The 16519-nt window shown below is 45.3% G+C and overlaps 1 protein-coding gene across 2 annotated transcripts in view; it reads left to right on the top strand.

Moving 5' to 3' along the window:
* The window catches only part of ZDHHC21 (zDHHC palmitoyltransferase 21), a 259613-nt gene that overhangs the window by 94460 nt on the left and 148634 nt on the right, over positions 1 to 16519 (top strand). Inside the window, exon 1 of one of the 2 annotated variants that reach the window (XM_078675905.1) lies at positions 8503 to 8637. The exons of the other annotated variant lie outside the window; for it this stretch is intronic. The gene's annotated coding sequence lies outside the window, so the exon portion shown is untranslated. Of the gene's footprint in view, positions 1 to 8502; positions 8638 to 16519 lie in introns of those variants that run through there. 2 annotated transcript variants of the gene reach the window in all.

The raw sequence follows: 16519 nt of genomic DNA, 5'->3' as shown, positions 1-16519 counted from the left end.
TCACTGACTTCTGGTGATGTGCGCTTGAATTGAGACGTCATCGCGCAACCATACGTGCGTCAAGACGTCATAGCGCAACGTCAGACAACGTGGCGGCCATTTTAGGAAGCTCTAATTCGTATCCATGACTACAAATTTGCCGATTTGTCGAGTGGGAGGATTTTCACAGAAATACAATTGAACAGAACGCGTTTTATGCCGCATTGGGTACAAATAACAATTTAACTTTCAAGATACTAATTTGACAAAAATATTGGCTAACATATAAGGAATTTAAAAAAAAAAAAAAAATTGTTTTTTGAGTATACAAGTTTAGAATTACGATATACTGTCAGCAAATTCATCCTTTCAGTAAATATTAATTACTATACAATTCCACTCAGTTTAGAAGTAAGATTGATCTTAAAGAAATACATGTAAGGTTCATTTTGATTTGACATATAGGCTTTATACCATTATCATATATATATAAGTCAATACACATTTACTATCATTATATACAGTATCCAATGTTCTAAACATGCAGTTTGATCCCCCCGAGAAATTTTTACAAAATAAGGGTGATCCACCCATCCCTTGGACTCGCTGGAAGGAGGAGTTCTTTAACTACATGAAAGCAATAGATGGTGAACGTATGGGGGCGGAGAGGAAAAAGAGTATTCTTTTGCATTGTCTTGGTTCTGAGGGACAGATGATATTTAGAGCGTTACCGCCCATTCCCCCTGTATTGGGTGAAGGAGAATCTTCTAATGTGTATAAGGAAGCACTTATTAGAATTGAGAAAAGATTCAAACCAGTTTCCAACATAGCTCTAAATAGATATAAGTTTTATACTCGTGCTCAACTAGACACAGAATCATTTGACGATTTCATAACTGCTTTAAGATCTCTGGCCATTCATTGTAATTTTGGCACTATATGTGATGAGATGATAAGAGATCAGATTATTGTTCACGTCAAAAATAAGAAAACACAAGAGCGTTTGTGGGAATTAGGTGATCCTAAGTTATCAGAAGCAATTTCAATTGCCAAGTCACTAGAACAATCTGAGAAATGGATGCTTACGGTACAAAAACACTCTAGTAGTAAGCCAGATTCCCATGATGAAGTTTGTGTAGTCAAACAAAGTGATAAGCACAATGAAAATTTACGTTTTAATACAAATAACAACAGAGTTAATAACACAGGAAATTACAAAAGGTTTGAGAAGTCTATAATTTGCTACAAATGTGGCAGTAGAATGCATGTTGCCTCATTTCCTAGATGTCCAGCTATTAATAAAGAATGCAGGAAGTGTGGAAGGCTGGGACATTTTTCCAATATGTGTAGAGATTCAGGAAGATATGCACAAGGTTCAAACGTTAAAGTAGCTGCAGTTACAAATGACATACAGAATGATTACGATAGTAGAGTTGAAAGCACAGAAAATATTGCTTCAATGAATAAAGGTTTTGTAGTTTATTTGGATGAAGAAATTTCTTCAATCGATTTAGAAAGTCAACGTATTAAAAAACCCATTTGTGAAATGTTTGTGTTGGGAATTAGTCTCAACCTAATGGCTGATTCAGGGTCGCCTTGGACCATCATCACTAAAGATTATTTTGAAAAAAGATTAAGACATGTATTGAATATAAATAATATACTTCCTTCGCATATTAGTGCACTCAGTTTCAATGGGTCAAGAGTAGAAATTTTGGGGCATTTTGTGGTTAAGATCACATTTAGATCCAGGTGTGTTCAAATTAGTTTACATATTGCTGAAAAAGGAGTAAATGTGATTGGGTGGATAGATCAATGGAGATTTGGCATAATACTCAATCCCCGTGCTGAAGATCCCATTATGTTAGGAGAAATTTATGAAGATTGCAACATTTCCACCATTTCCAATGGAAAAGAAATTGATGAGATACAGTCTAAATTTAAAGATGTTTTCTCGGACAAATTAGGTATGCTTCAAAACTTTTCACACAAAATAAAACTAAAAGCTGGAGTGGTTCCTGTAAAGCAAAGGTTGAGAAGTGTTCCTATCAATGTTAGGGAGGAACTTAAGAAAACTTTGGATGATTTAGTCAATGAGGGTATTATAGAACCTATTGACTCAGCTGAATGGGTTTCCCCGATTGTTTTAGTAAGGAAATCCGATCAATCTTTGAGAATGTGTGTAGACCTGAGGGCACTCAATTTAGCGATTCTGGTAGACTGCCATCCTCTTCCCAACATTAATGAGGTTGTATCCATGCTAGAGGGAGCCAACGTTTTTTCAACCCTTGATTTAAGATCAGCTTATCACCAGATTTCCCTGACGGATGATTCAAAATGTCTCACGGCTTTCATCACTCCTCAAGGTCTCTTTCAATATGTAAGAATGCCGTTTGGTTTGGCTTCGGCAGCTTCTGTCTTTCAGAGGGTCATGTATAATATATTTAGAGACGTAGAACACTTTGTGAAGTGTTTTCAAGATGATATCTTAATTTTTTCTAGAACTGAGGAGGAACATTCAGCTCATTTACGTTGTGTTTGTGAAAAGTTGAGGAAGAGTGGTCTTACTTTAAAGGCAAAAAAATGTAAGTTATTTCAGTCTACTGTTGAATATCTGGGTCATACTTTGTCTGGAGATGGTGTTTTTCCCAAAAAATCAAATGTAGATGGCATTAGCAAAGCACCTTCACCTGTAAATAGAGATCAGTTGTTATCATTTGCAGGTATGTGCGAATATTATAGTAAATTTGTAAATAACTTTGCCACCAAGATGGAGCCTCTTAGAAAATTGTTAAGACATGGAAATGAATTTGTTTGGGAAAAAGAACAACAGGTGGCTTTTGATCTCATTAAGAATGACATTTTACATGCCCCCACTCTTAAACCTTTTTGCTTAAATAAAATGTGTATTATCACTGTAGATGCTAGCATGTATGGCATTGGTTCAGTTTTATCACAAAGATCAGGTCAAGATGAATGGAATGTATGTTTTGCATCTCGCACTCTCAATGATACTGAACGCAGATATGCGGTCATTGAAAAAGAACTGTTAGCTTGTGTATGGGCGATTGAACATTTCAGAAATTTTATATGGGGAAGTAAGTTTGTGTTAAGAACCGATCACAAACCATTAGTTAATATTCTTTCTCCTGGTGGAGGTTGGAATTCCACAGCTCGAATCTCCAGACTTACTTCCAGACTCCAGGAATATTCCTTCACTCCAGAATATGTTCCAGGAAAAAGGAATGTTGTTGCAGATTTTTTGTCTCGCCATCCTTGTAGAAGTTCTGTTAATAAGTCTTCTGGAGATTCAGATGTGGTAATGTTATTACAGGATGTTTTAGCTATTTCTTTTACTGAGATTTCTGAAGAAATGTGGAAAAATGCTGATGATACAGATCTCACTTTACAAGCTATAAAAAAGTTTATACAAGAAGGTTGGCCGGAAAAGAAATTGTTAAAAGAAGACTTTATGCCAATTTTTAATATTTCAAGTGAATTAGAATTGGAGAATGATTTAGTTTTCAAATCTGGTAAATGCGTTCCACCTTTCAATGTACAAAGTGTAATTTTAGATATTGCACACAAATCTCATCCTGGAATGTCTGCCATGAAAAGATTGATCAGGAATTTTTTTGGTGGCCATCTATGGATCGATTGGTGGAACACAAGGTCAGAGAATGTATTGTTTGTATGGGAAATGACAAGATGTTGAAAACTAATGTTCCCCCCTTGAAAACTACTTCTTAGCCTACTACACCTAAAAAAAAAAATTCTTTTGATATTTCTGGTCCATTTATGTGTCTTCCTACTGATTCTAGATATGCCCTGGTTTTGATGGATTATCATTCTAAATGGCCAGAAGTCAAGTTTGTTTCTTCTGCTTCCACCGGTATGGTTGTGGAATTTTTTAAGGAAGTTTTTGCTAGAGAAGGCTGCCCTTCTGTTCTAGTAACAGATAATGGTGTCCAACTCACATCAATAGAAATGGAAGAATTTCTCAAATTACATTCTATAAAGCACCATACAGTCTCTTATTATGAACCACATGAAAACGGCCTTGTAGAACGCTTTAATAGGGTTTTGAAAGGTTTCATTTCTGATGTATCAAAAATGGGTTCAGAATGGAAAACAGGTTTGAGGGAGAAACTATGGTCCTATAGGATTACTCCTCATTCCACTACTGAAGTTAGTCCTTTTCGTTTACTCAAGGGACGTGATCCTATTTCGTCCATATGTCCATGGTGGTTCAGAGATAAGTGTGCAAATAGATCTTTTTCTGAAAATTTGGTTGATTTAGCTGCACAGAAAGTTGAAACTAAACAAGCTAAATCTAAAGAATGGTATGATAAAAAATGGAATGTTAAATCTCCAAATTTTGCTGTGGGTGATGTGGTCAAAATTAAGAAACCTGGTTTAATTCCGAAATGTTCCAACAAGTTTGGGAAACCCATGAAAATAGTTAAGATATTTAGCAACAGTGTTATCACTCAGGATGGTAGACTCTGGAACATAAGGCGGGTTGCAAAGTGTCCCACTTCGCAAGTAATTGTTCCCCCATGTTCTCATAACAACACCAATAATTGTATTGCTTCAAGAGTCAAGTCCTCTGATCGCTCGAAATTGGGTCCTGTTAAATTTAATGATTATGTAACTTGATTTCCTGTCTTTTCATTTGTATTGAAGGGAGGTGTGTTACATTTCATGTTGTATATTTTATCCTGTACCTTTAAGTTACTTGTTATTCTTTGAGTGTTCTTAGAACACTATCATCATCCTAGTCTCAGGACAGTTGCACTGTTCCTGTGGACCTGGAAGCTGTTAGCTGTGTTGCTGTGCTGTAAATAAACCTCTACAACTATATCCAGCTTTATGGACTATTTAACACCCACGCTATAGGCCTTTGTGTGCGTCTTTTTTTATCAAAGACAGCACGCAATTGGCAAAAGGCAGGCGCATTGCTCAGCCCATGGCCTATTGGTGTCTTTTACGCGCACCGCTAACATGTGTTTTCAATTATCATGCCCAGACACAGGCAAGATACTTAAAACCACATGTCTCGCTGTGGCGCGCGCTCACCTCTCGTTTTCTCAGCCTTGTAACAGCAGATCGAATCCACCCCCAAGTTTGCGAGGAGAAGCATACTTGGAGTTCAAACTCCACAAAGGCATTACGTAATGGCTGATAAATACACCGTGAAGCAGCCCCATATGTAACAGGGAATTTACTCACAATTCATCAGGGTCATATTTACTCAGGCAGGGCCAAGCACAACTGAATGTTTTACTGTTCAGTTACTTTGCGTGTTCGGCCATTAATCCGCCAGAAGTCTGGTGCTGTGAGCTTGGAGGTGCAATGAGTGTTAAAAAGTGGTGGACGTTTAAAATCGATGTTTAATGCATTTGCCAAGAAATTGCTTTTTTCCTGTGACATGTACCGAGTGCACGAGGAGAGGGCGTAAGAGCTCAAATACCTGCTTCAAACAGGGCAAGAGCGCCGCCGTGACGCAGCTCGCTGCAGATGGGAATTTATAGGCGGGAAAAAATACTTCGCTATTTTCCCATGTTCCAGTCGGACACAACAAAAGAGCCCTGCCGCAGCATGGGAATTTCACCTCCAGAAAAATCCGAATGACAAATAAAGCGGCTGCGCAGACCATTCTGAAAACCCCATACTTCCAGCCTACTCCAGAAAAAAAAGCATCATTGTTTAAGTTGGGGCACGCCGTATTATACAGGTGCTGATTCTCCTATGCAAAAAAATATACTCGCGTAGTGAGTACAGTGTAATTTGCAGGGGCACAATCTTCTCAAAGGCGCGGGCACTTTTGCTGTGATAGCGAAAACATGCTTCTAGGCTCTGTGACGATTTCTAAAGTTGAGGAATATTAAATTAGCACCTCTTTAGGACTGACTATAAACCCATTTTTAGCCAACATACTTAAAATGTGATGTATACGCCACCACGTGGCACCATTTTTTCCAAATAAGTCCTCCCAAAGATTCCAGAGGGAGAAAGATTGCCGAGGGGGAACCCCCGTGAACTCTTCGTGGAATGTGTCGGGTCTCTTTCCATGTTGCCCTCGGTGGAACAAATAGAATCTTTTATCAAGCGCCGGGTATGCCCGCAGGCTGCTCTCTTGTCCTGCATTGTGTGTAACACACAAATAATTAAACAATCTGCATGTAACGTGTACCACTGTTAACCAGTTCCATGAATCGCTGTAAGTTGTGGGGCTGTAGATGGACTCGGGCGCAGCGCGTGCAGTGGCACCGGGCCCCCTAGAAGCCAGATAACTGCTGTACATTGCTGCCAATGGGAGTCAAAGGGACCATTGACTTGCCTGCACCGGGGCAAAATACATCCTTGCTAAGATACTGGCTGGATGTATCGAAGAAGAGAAATGTATTGACGACGCCATCTCCAGAGGTTAGCCTTAGCAAATCGGACTCCAGGCGACAGGCAGTGCTTGTCATATAATATCAAGTTTTTACGAAAATACTTTCAAATAGGCACTGCTTCACTCCTCTTATGATATAGAAAAATAGTGGTCCTCAAACCAATCAGTCTCAATAGTGAAAATAATTAAAATGTTCTTAGTTTCAGAGCGAAAGTAAATTCACGCTCCTCATGAGCAATAATGCTTAAACATAGGATTTATAATGAAACAAATATAGAAAAACGGATGTGCAGAGGCTTAACTTCATATGAAAAAACATGAATTTATTTTCATTGTTAGAATTTCGTCACTAGACATTTTTTGGACAGGTTGCTCCAAAGGGAACGTGCAAAGAAATAGTGCTAAAAAATTAAGTAAGTGGGGAAGTATTCCCAGGGTGAGAATGGAAAGTAATAGGAAAGTTCAATGTGGGATTGATCAAGGGTATCAATCGTAGTTTCCTGACCCAACAGTATTTTACATGCTCTATTTACATTATTTGTTACAATCACAGATTGTAATCATCCGAGGCACGTAATGGGTAAGGGCTGGGTGAGCCAGGTAAATGAGATAAATTCACCACTGGATTGTCTGTTGTATGTTACCACCTGTAGTGTTGGCAGCGGGTTTGTATATCCCCGTGGCTGTCCTGTTGGAAATGGATGGACTTCCAGTGGTGAATTTATCTAACTACACCCTCACCTCTGATGAACAAAAGATCTTAGAAAAGGGGCTCTCTTTCGTCCCGACCGCTAAGCCCAACCAATTCAATCTCAAAGTAGAACTTCACCAGTTCTTCAGAAAAGTTAGGCTCAAGCACTACTTTCAGCACATTCCAGCACAGCCTATTTTCTCAGACAGTGGTTTGAGACCACCTTCTAAATTCAATCCCCCTACACACATGATGACACACAGAATCCTGGCCTATGAGCAGGTGGTCATGCGTGACGTTAACCAGATCTTGGGACAAAAAAAGTATGTGCACTACAACTCCTCCAAATCTGAGAAATTGGCCCTGAATACACTTAAAAACAACAGGGGTATAGTCATCAAGCCCGCTGACAAGGGGGGAGCCATAGTAATACAAAACACAGAAGACTATAAGAGGGAGATTTTATCACAGCTGAGAGTCGAAGGCCATTACCTGAAGTTAAGGGGGGATCCAACAGGAGAAATCAGTGAGATAGTAAGAGGGATCACCCGCAGAGGTCTAGAGAGTAGTTTTCTGACCAAACAGGAACATGATTATTTCAACAACAGTCATCCAAGAACACCCACCATATACACCTTACCCAAAATTCATAAGCGGATGCATCGGGGCACGGTAAATTGAGGTATTGATACCTCCGACTGGGATGTAACTAAGCAACTGTGAAATAGTGGCTTAGAAGGTCCAAAATGGAATGGGAGACCATGAAAAGATGAACCCGGATTAAATGCCTAAAACAGCACTGAAAGCCATTAACGCTGGTGTGATGGAGTGGGGGCACAGCAAAAGTTTTTTGCAGAGGCGACAGCGAAAAAGTGAAGTTCGTCAGATTTGAAGGTGTGAAAGAACAAATATTTATTGACCTATTCGTACTTAAACCACAGTCACACTTCTGAAAGAACTTCTCGCATTTTAAATGTTTGGACTGGACACTTAAAACAGATAGACTTTGCGAACACTACTCCCGTTCTTACGCGCATTATGTTTCCCTGAATGGGCAGAGCAGACGATCGATGTGAACGCCTCGTGATAATGCCTATGTGGTTTGGCTCCGCCCCCGTTAATGGTAAGTGGCCATATGGACAGCGACACTAAAGGCTACATTGTCTGGTTTAGAACTCAATATATTGGCAAACGTGTTCATGTACCTGGGAGAAAATGCGGATTACAGCGTGCTTCTCTACGTCTCACCGCAGTAATTCTGCAGCAGGCACTCAGCCCACCGTGCAATGTCATTTTCTCAGCGTTCCCAGGTCGAGATCTCTCACATCGACTCCTCTTACTCCGTCACCTCCTCATGTGCCCTCTGCTTTCAGCAGGGTGCGTGGGGGCGTGTCCTTGCAGCGCCCCACCTTCTGGTGCTGTTTGCAGCCGGTGCGCCAGGTAAGATCCCAGCCCCTGAGCTTTATCAGGTAAATCCGGCACATGCTGTGCCTCCTCGGTACTCGCATCGGATTCACACTCTGCCACGTTCCCAGAACAGCAACAACCACCACAACACTCCCTGCATGTGAGTCCCGAGCATTTGTTAACAGAATGAAGTGTGCTCGTGGTGTCTCGGCTTCATGTACCTTTGTAAGGTGTCAAAGACTGTGTAGGGGCAGAGAAGGTTTGGGAGAGAGGGCGAGGGGTGGGAGAAAAGTAGACCAAAAGTTGTTTGTGTGTGTAAAAGGCCGCTTTATTAAGACACAGGTGCACATTACAAACACAAACCTTGGCAACGCCTTACAAAACTAAACCTCACTAAATAATTAAATAACTACAAACTCAGCCCCCCGAACCCTCCCCCACCCCTAAAACATTTGAGCCCTCCCGCTCCCAACAATACATCAATAACAATATAACAGCATTATAACATTACGTCATCAATAAAATTACATCATCAATAAAACATTTCGTCATTAAACAAACATACGTCATCGTTAAAACTTTATTCGTCCAACCACAATTGCAATAACAACGGTCAGGTCCTCCATAACCATAAACCCTGCCTGACCCTGCACTCCTGCAGATACCCCCCCCTCACAAAACTGAACGGTCAAACCATGACCAACATACCCCAGCACTTGTCAAAGAAATACTTGAACTAATACTCAACCAGCAATCTGCCTAAAAACCGTAATGATACCCAAAAACACCGCACAGCACCTGTGTCTAGCGACGGATACAAATACAAGAGAAACAACCCCTGCACACCGGTAGCCCACAAAACAGCCTTTAACTTAAAAAAGAAAATAGGGGCAAAAACACCCAAAAATTGGGGAAAAAACTGAGCAGCGAGGGGAAAAGCGGAGCATTTAAAGCGAAAAATTGAGGGAGGGAGGGTGGGACAAAAAGCTATGAGCCCACCTAGCCACCAGGTCACCAAACCTAAAATGGTGGCTGGTAGGCAGTGGGCGGGGGGTTTATAATTGGGCTATTCTGGTCCTACTGGACCAGCCCAATTCTAGAAACTTCTGTCCCTCTTAAAGGGACACCCCTCGCAGCTCTCCCAAACCGCCCGGGGGAGGAGACCTCCCGGCGGTCAGCTCCCTCCCCCAAGCCCCCCTTGGGAGAGAGGGCGAGGGGTGGGAGAAAAGTAGACCAAAAGTTGTTTGTGTGTGTAAAAGGCCGCTTTATTAAGACACAGGTGCACATTACAAACACAAACCTTGGCAACGCCTTACAAAACTAAACCTCACTAAATAATTAAATAACTACAAACTCAGCCCCCCGAACCCTCCCCCACCCCTAAAACATTTGAGCCCTCCCGCTCCCAACAATACATCAATAACAATATAACAGCATTATAACATTACGTCATCAATAAAATTACATCATCAATAAAACATTTCGTCATTAAACAAACATACGTCATCGTTAAAACTTTATTCGTCCAACCACAATTGCAATAACAACGGTCAGGTCCTCCATAACCATAAACCCTGCCTGACCCTGCACTCCTGCAGATACCCCCCCCTCACAAAACTGAACGGTCAAACCATGACCAACATACCCCAGCACTTGTCAAAGAAATACTTGAACTAATACTCAACCAGCAATCTGCCTAAAAACCGTAATGATACCCAAAAACACCGCCACCCAGAAAGGTAGGCGGGGGAAGCAACGCCTCCCTTTCTGCCCCCCAACCGCAAAGCGAAAGACAACCAGAAAATCAGCGCTGCATGGCCAATGCCCGGGCTAAAACCTCACGAATCTCCAACAAGTAAAGTTCCATGCCCACACGGGACAAATGAACTCCATCATCCCTAAAGAACTCAACAGCCTCAAACTTAATGTCCCTGTGCGAAATCCTACTGAAACCAAGGCTCCTACAGCAACGAGACACCTCCGAATTCACTTTCTTCCTAGCCCGATCGACAGCCCTAGGATTCACCGCTCCCCTCCATATCCTGCGGGGAATTAACTCTGTCCAAAAAACATGACACCCAGACCATCGTTCCTTAATGAGGCCTAAATCTCGCTTCATAGCTCGCAGCAAGACTACACCTTTCGTTGCACATAGGTCATTTTCTCCCAAATGAATGACTAAAATATCCGGGCAGACACCGCCCACCATGTTGTTGTTCAAACAAGGGATCAACTCTCTCCAGAGCATCCCACCTTTACCCTTCCAAAGAACGTTAAACATTCGATCATTGAAACCAAGTAGATCTCCAAAGTAACTCCTCGCCGCCTGGACTCTGGCCCACTTGACAAATGAATGCCCCACTATCCAGACCGTTACCACCGAGGAGCGAGGCCCAGCAACGGATCCTGAAAAAGAAAAGAGAGTTAGAATCCTGTGAAGGAGGATGACGCATGCGCCTCCTCCGCCGAGCTCCTCACGTAACGCTGGAAACAGTTAGAAGACCAGCGCCCCAATCGCTTAATATCCCTTTCAGACCAATTTCTGTGAAAAGCTTCAGTGGCAGCACCTATTCTGAAAGAGTGAGTACCATAAATATTGCCATCGAGACCTATGTGCTGTAGCGCTTTGCGCAAAACCATACGTAATTGATAAGGTGTTACAGGGGTGCCATTGATATGTTGGAAAACCAGGACTTCATCGCCACCCCCACACAAGGAACGCCAGCGCCGCGCAAGCAGTAGAGGGCAAGTAAGCTTCGGAGCACATGCCTGTAACCATACACCTTTCCCCTTACCCGTCTGATCCGTTTTAGAACTGGCCAACCATACATGAACTCCCTCATCATAACAGAAAACGTCCTTCCAAAACAATCCACACTTATACTGTGAACCCAACAACTCAGATACCCTGAAAGCACCAAAAAACATGAAAGCCATCAACATAGAGAAAAGGCATGCCTCAAAATCATCTGAACAAACTAAAGGCAAAACCGTAATTAACCTGGCAAGAACTTGCCAAGATATAGGGGCTCTGGATCTACCAATGTGCCCTTGCTCCCTGGCCCAGCCCTCAAGCATCCTTCTACCAATTTCCCCCGCAGATGGAGGATAGCCCCACCACAACTTCCCCATGAAAGCAATCCCCGCCAGTTTCCCAGCAATGGTTACTTTGGTCAAACCCTTATCCATGAGGTCCAGTATAAAGTTGACCACATCATCCGACCGACTCGACAGATCCTCCCTTCTGACAGCACCAGATTCCAGAAATTCCTTCCACGCAAGGGAATACGCAGAACGCGTGGACACAGACAGAGAACCTACCACCAATTGAACGACCCGACCTCGCCGACGTGCCACAGATGACTCGGCATCGGAGTCGGGGATCTGTCCGCATCCCTCGCCAGACCACGGAATCTCTCCCACTGTGAACGAGACAGAGCATCCGCAATGTCATTGTCCACACCAGGAATGTGCAACGCACGAAAATGAATATCGTGTTTCAAACAACCAAGAACAAAAACTCTCATAAGTTTCAACACTTGTCCGTCCCTGGCCGATTGGCGATTCACTATCTCCACCACCGCCATGTTATCCACACGAAACAGCACTTTCTTGTGCGCCAATTCCTCCCCCCACAATGTCAAGGCGACCAATAAGGGGAACAGTTCCAGAAAAGTGATGCTGCGACCTCCATTCAACCATTCATCAGGCCAACGTTCTGCACACCATTTGCCATTCCAAAAGAGCCCAAAACCATCACTGCCAGCAGCATCCGAAAACATTTGTACATCCCACTGAAAGTCAACCTCTCTGACCAAGGGGACACCATTGAAGGAATTCAGAAAAAACTTCCACATTCTCAAATCCTCCTTGACACCAGCAGACAGACGAACACGATGGTGGGGCAAATGATGACCTGCCAAAGCCCTGCCCAGTCTCCTACAAAATGTCCTGCCCGCTCTCACCACTCTGCAGGCAAAATTCAAATGACCCAAAAGCACTTGAATCTCTTTCACCAACACTTTTCTCTTTGACAACATCACATCCAGTAATTCAATCATGTTGACCCTTTTGTCTTCCGGCAGTCGAGCAGACATACTCACAGAGTCTATTTCAATACCCAAAAAGGATAGGACAGTGGCAGGGCCCATTGTTTTCTCGGGAGCCAAAGGAACTCCCAAATCCTCCATGAGCCCTTGGAATGTGTCCAGAGCCTTCTGGCACTCCGCGGAGCCCGGGGATCCAACAAAGAAAAAATCATCGAGATAGTGTGTTACCAGGGTATGACCGGACTGATGGGAAAAATACCATTGCAGAAAAGTACTAAAACACTCAAACAAGGCACATGATATGGAGCAGCCCATCGGCAGAGCCTTGTCCACGTACCACTTACCATTGAACTGAATACCTAAAAGGCTCCAATCGTCCGGGTGGACAGGCAATAGCCGAAAAGCAGACTTGATGTCACACTTAGCCATCTCAGCGGCTGCGCCCGCTGTCACAACAAGTGACATGGCCACGTCAACCGAAGAGTAAGAGACAGACACTGCCTCTGGGTCAATGAAATCATTAACAGACGACCCTTCAGGCCATGACAAATGTTGAATCAGGCGAAACTGTCCCGGTTCTTTCTTCGGGACAACTCCAACCGGTGAAACAATCAAGTTATGGATCGGCCAATCGTGAAACGGGCCAGCCATCCTCCCTTCATGTACTTCCTTAGTAAGTTTGTCTTGTACCACTGTGGCATGTTCAGAAGCTGATTTTAAATTGGCAGACCACCTCCGGTCCCTAGCACCTAAGTAACCGAGTCGGAACCCAAACTGAAAACCTTCCAACAGTGTAACTTTTGCTGACTGATCTTCGAAACCATGGAGGGCAATGCGCAGCCTTTCTAAATTAACTGGTGTACGAGCCCTTGGACCCAGCACCCTTAGCACCTCTGTATCCCCTTCCTCCTGAAAACTGTGAAGTCGTATTTGATGTTCCTGAAACTGTTTGCTTTCCCTGTGTACCGTCCGATGGCTGATTGTTCCAACACTTGGACAACGGGTGTTTCTTACCACAACCTGAGCATTCATGTTTAAATTTACAATACTCCCTGGTACATGAGCCCCTATTAAATTCCCAACAGAAACCAGACCCTGAGTACAAGGTTGCAGTGGCCCCCACCCCTCCCCGGGTGGGCTTCCCCTGAAAGGGCCGATAAACTAACGGCAAACCACTTGCCGTGAAAATGGTTTTCCCCCCTGACGCTGACCCCATTGTGTGTTGCCACAAGTCATTATCTATCTCCCCCCACTTAGCTTCCGGGTCCCAAGCCATTCTGGCCCTAAATTCCTCATCATATTGAGACCAAGCAAAACCACCCCCGGTGATCTGGGCCTTGCGGATGACGTCCATGTATTTAAAAAGGGACACGCTGCGCTCAGGGAACTTTTCGCAATATACACTAGCATAAATCAAAAATGCAGCTGTCCAGTTTTCAATAGTTAAAGGCACTCTGGGGCGTTTAGCCAGCTCAAACTCCTCCTCCTTAGACCCTTCTTTAGACCGGACTTCCCTGTGGAGTAGCTTCAGTAGTTCCACATACTCACCATTCCAAATTCGTTCCTTTGTACTTAACATGAGATGAGCACCTAACGGTTTCGTAACCCCCATGTAAGGCATTTTCTTGATTTTTAGTTCTTTACTGGCCACAGGCTCTTTAACCTTGCTGGAAGCACCAGCCATAACATGACCTACCACTGTGTTCTGAATGTCTACCACATCATCTGTACCAACTGCTGTGTCTTTAACATATCGACCTTTAACCAGACGGCCATCACTACTAATCACTTCAGTTTCACCACCTGTACCCACAGACACCATCTTAGGTTTGGCCTGTGTGGCTGATTGCTCACCTGGCAACAGAGAGACCACTCTCGATGGCTCCGCCCGTGTCTCCGAGGTCAATGCATCCGGTCTGCGAGGCGCCCTACTCGGTGGGCCGTGCTCTCTTCTCCCTTGCACTTGACTTTGGACCACTGGAGCCTGTAACACACTAGAAGAAACATGAGAGGGCACCCCCCTTTCCGGATCCCGCACTTCACCTTCTTCAGGACTCTCGTCATCGTAGTCCAACACCACTGAATCAACACTTGTATGCAACAATTCATCACGGGTCTTACCCAACCCGGTATCTACCACTGTACTTTTAACTGATTTTAAAAATCCAGGAGGGGGAGCAGACTGTACCCGCCTGTACCTCCCTGCGCGTTGACTCTGCAGCTCCATAGCCGCCGGCAAGGCCTGCCACCTATACCTGCTACTCGTTGGGGCCAGCGGGGTCACGCCGGACCCTCGTGTGCTAGCCGCGGCGGGATCCCTCGGTGGAACAGAGACGGCCGCGCGAGGCATTCTCCTCACTTCACCTTGGCGAAAGTGGACTGGACCGCGCCCTGCCAAGTCTGGACCGGCGCCCCTATCCCTGTCCTGAAAAGAAAAAGTTTGGACTGGTGTACTAGGGTCCACGGCTACCATACCTGACACAGCCCTCATCTCCTGTCTAGTAGCACCTAGAAACGTGCCTTGCCCCCTATCTAAAGAACCTCCCCTAAACCTCCTGCCAGGCACCTCCCTGACCGGAGAGTCGCCAATCATCTCCTCATCTTCACTGCCATCCAAATTATCAACCGCCACCGTTGAGGAAACAGGAACCGGAGCCCTTGAAGCCAAAACTTGCCCAACACTATCTTTCCGAAGACCACGTTGCGCCAAACCTGCAGCCCCAAAGTGTTCCCACCCAGGAGAGCCAAACATCAAGTAGGGTCCACCAGCACCCACTTGCCCATAATGGGCAGCCGCCCCAGTCCCCTGTACCGGCCAGCCACTGAAATTCCTCAAATCCCCCTCCGGCTGATACACCATACCATGAAACCCAACACCTTCCGAACCTCCAACAACAGGATGTGGCACACCTACCGCCTCCCGCCACACGGCCCCTTCAAGCCCTGATCTGCCTGTCTCATCCACATGACCTGCGCCAAGCCCAGAACAAGAAAATGCTCCGCGCCGCACCTGGGACATACCCCCATCTCTCCCCTGTAAACGGTCAGACACATCAAGAAAACCAAAAGTCCCAGCCTCCTCAAACCGGGGGCCCTCCAAATCTAGAGTAGCGCCAGAAACTGACCCCCCCTCCCCTACTTGTGCCCACTCCCCCTCTCCTCTGGAACCCCCCCCTACCGACAAAGCAGCACCCCTGAGGGAACCAGGAGTAGAAAAAAGCAATGGACTCCCCAAATTACCTCCTAAATCCTGAACAGGCATACCTGTCTGATGATCAGCTCCGGCCTGGCCCACTTGTGAACCCGGACCCCCCACAACATCTGGCCCCTCTGCAGCAAACCGTCCAGAAAAGTTCTCCGCAACTACCTGTCTCTGTGACACTAACTGCCTTGCAGGGAGTAAGCCAAACCCTTCCTCACAGCCAAATTCACCTTGCGTTTCCCCCACTACCTGAACTGAAGGGGTTAATGGTCGACCCGCCGATTCCCCCACCTGCTGCCAAGACCCTTGCACCTCTACAAACTGCAGGGAGCCCCTTCGCGCTCCCCGCACTGACTGCCCCTTCACAAGCTCTGCCCTTGATTCAGAAACAGGGTCTGAGGCGGAGCGCTTCCCGCCCGCTCTCCGCCCCCCCCTCTTACCCGCCGGCTTCCCCGCAGCCGGTACAACGGCTGACACAGCACTCCCCAGCCGAGCCCCGCCCGCTTGCCTAGACAGCGCGTGAGGTACCGCGCCTGTCACCTCTCTCGAAAGCCCGGCGGGGGAAACAAAAACCTCCGGAGCTACCCCCAATGCACGCGCCCCTCCCGCCGCAAACGAGGGGGTCGGTCGCACTACACCCGCCCCCGAGACCAAAGCGCCAGGCAGCGCCGGAGCTTTCCCCGCCCCCACCACAGCGCGCGCTTGGCCCGGAGGGGCCGGTTTCTTCGTACGAGACCGGCCCCTCTCACTCACCTGACAAGAGCGTCTTCTCTTCGGCGACTCGCACGCCA

This window comes from Lissotriton helveticus, chromosome 2_1, assembly GCF_964261635.1.
Source record: "Lissotriton helveticus chromosome 2_1, aLisHel1.1, whole genome shotgun sequence".
In the NCBI taxonomy this organism is placed as follows: domain Eukaryota; kingdom Metazoa; phylum Chordata; class Amphibia; order Caudata; family Salamandridae; genus Lissotriton; species Lissotriton helveticus.
The sequence above is the reverse complement of the archived record's forward strand: the minus strand, read 5'-3'. Positions and strand labels throughout refer to the sequence as shown.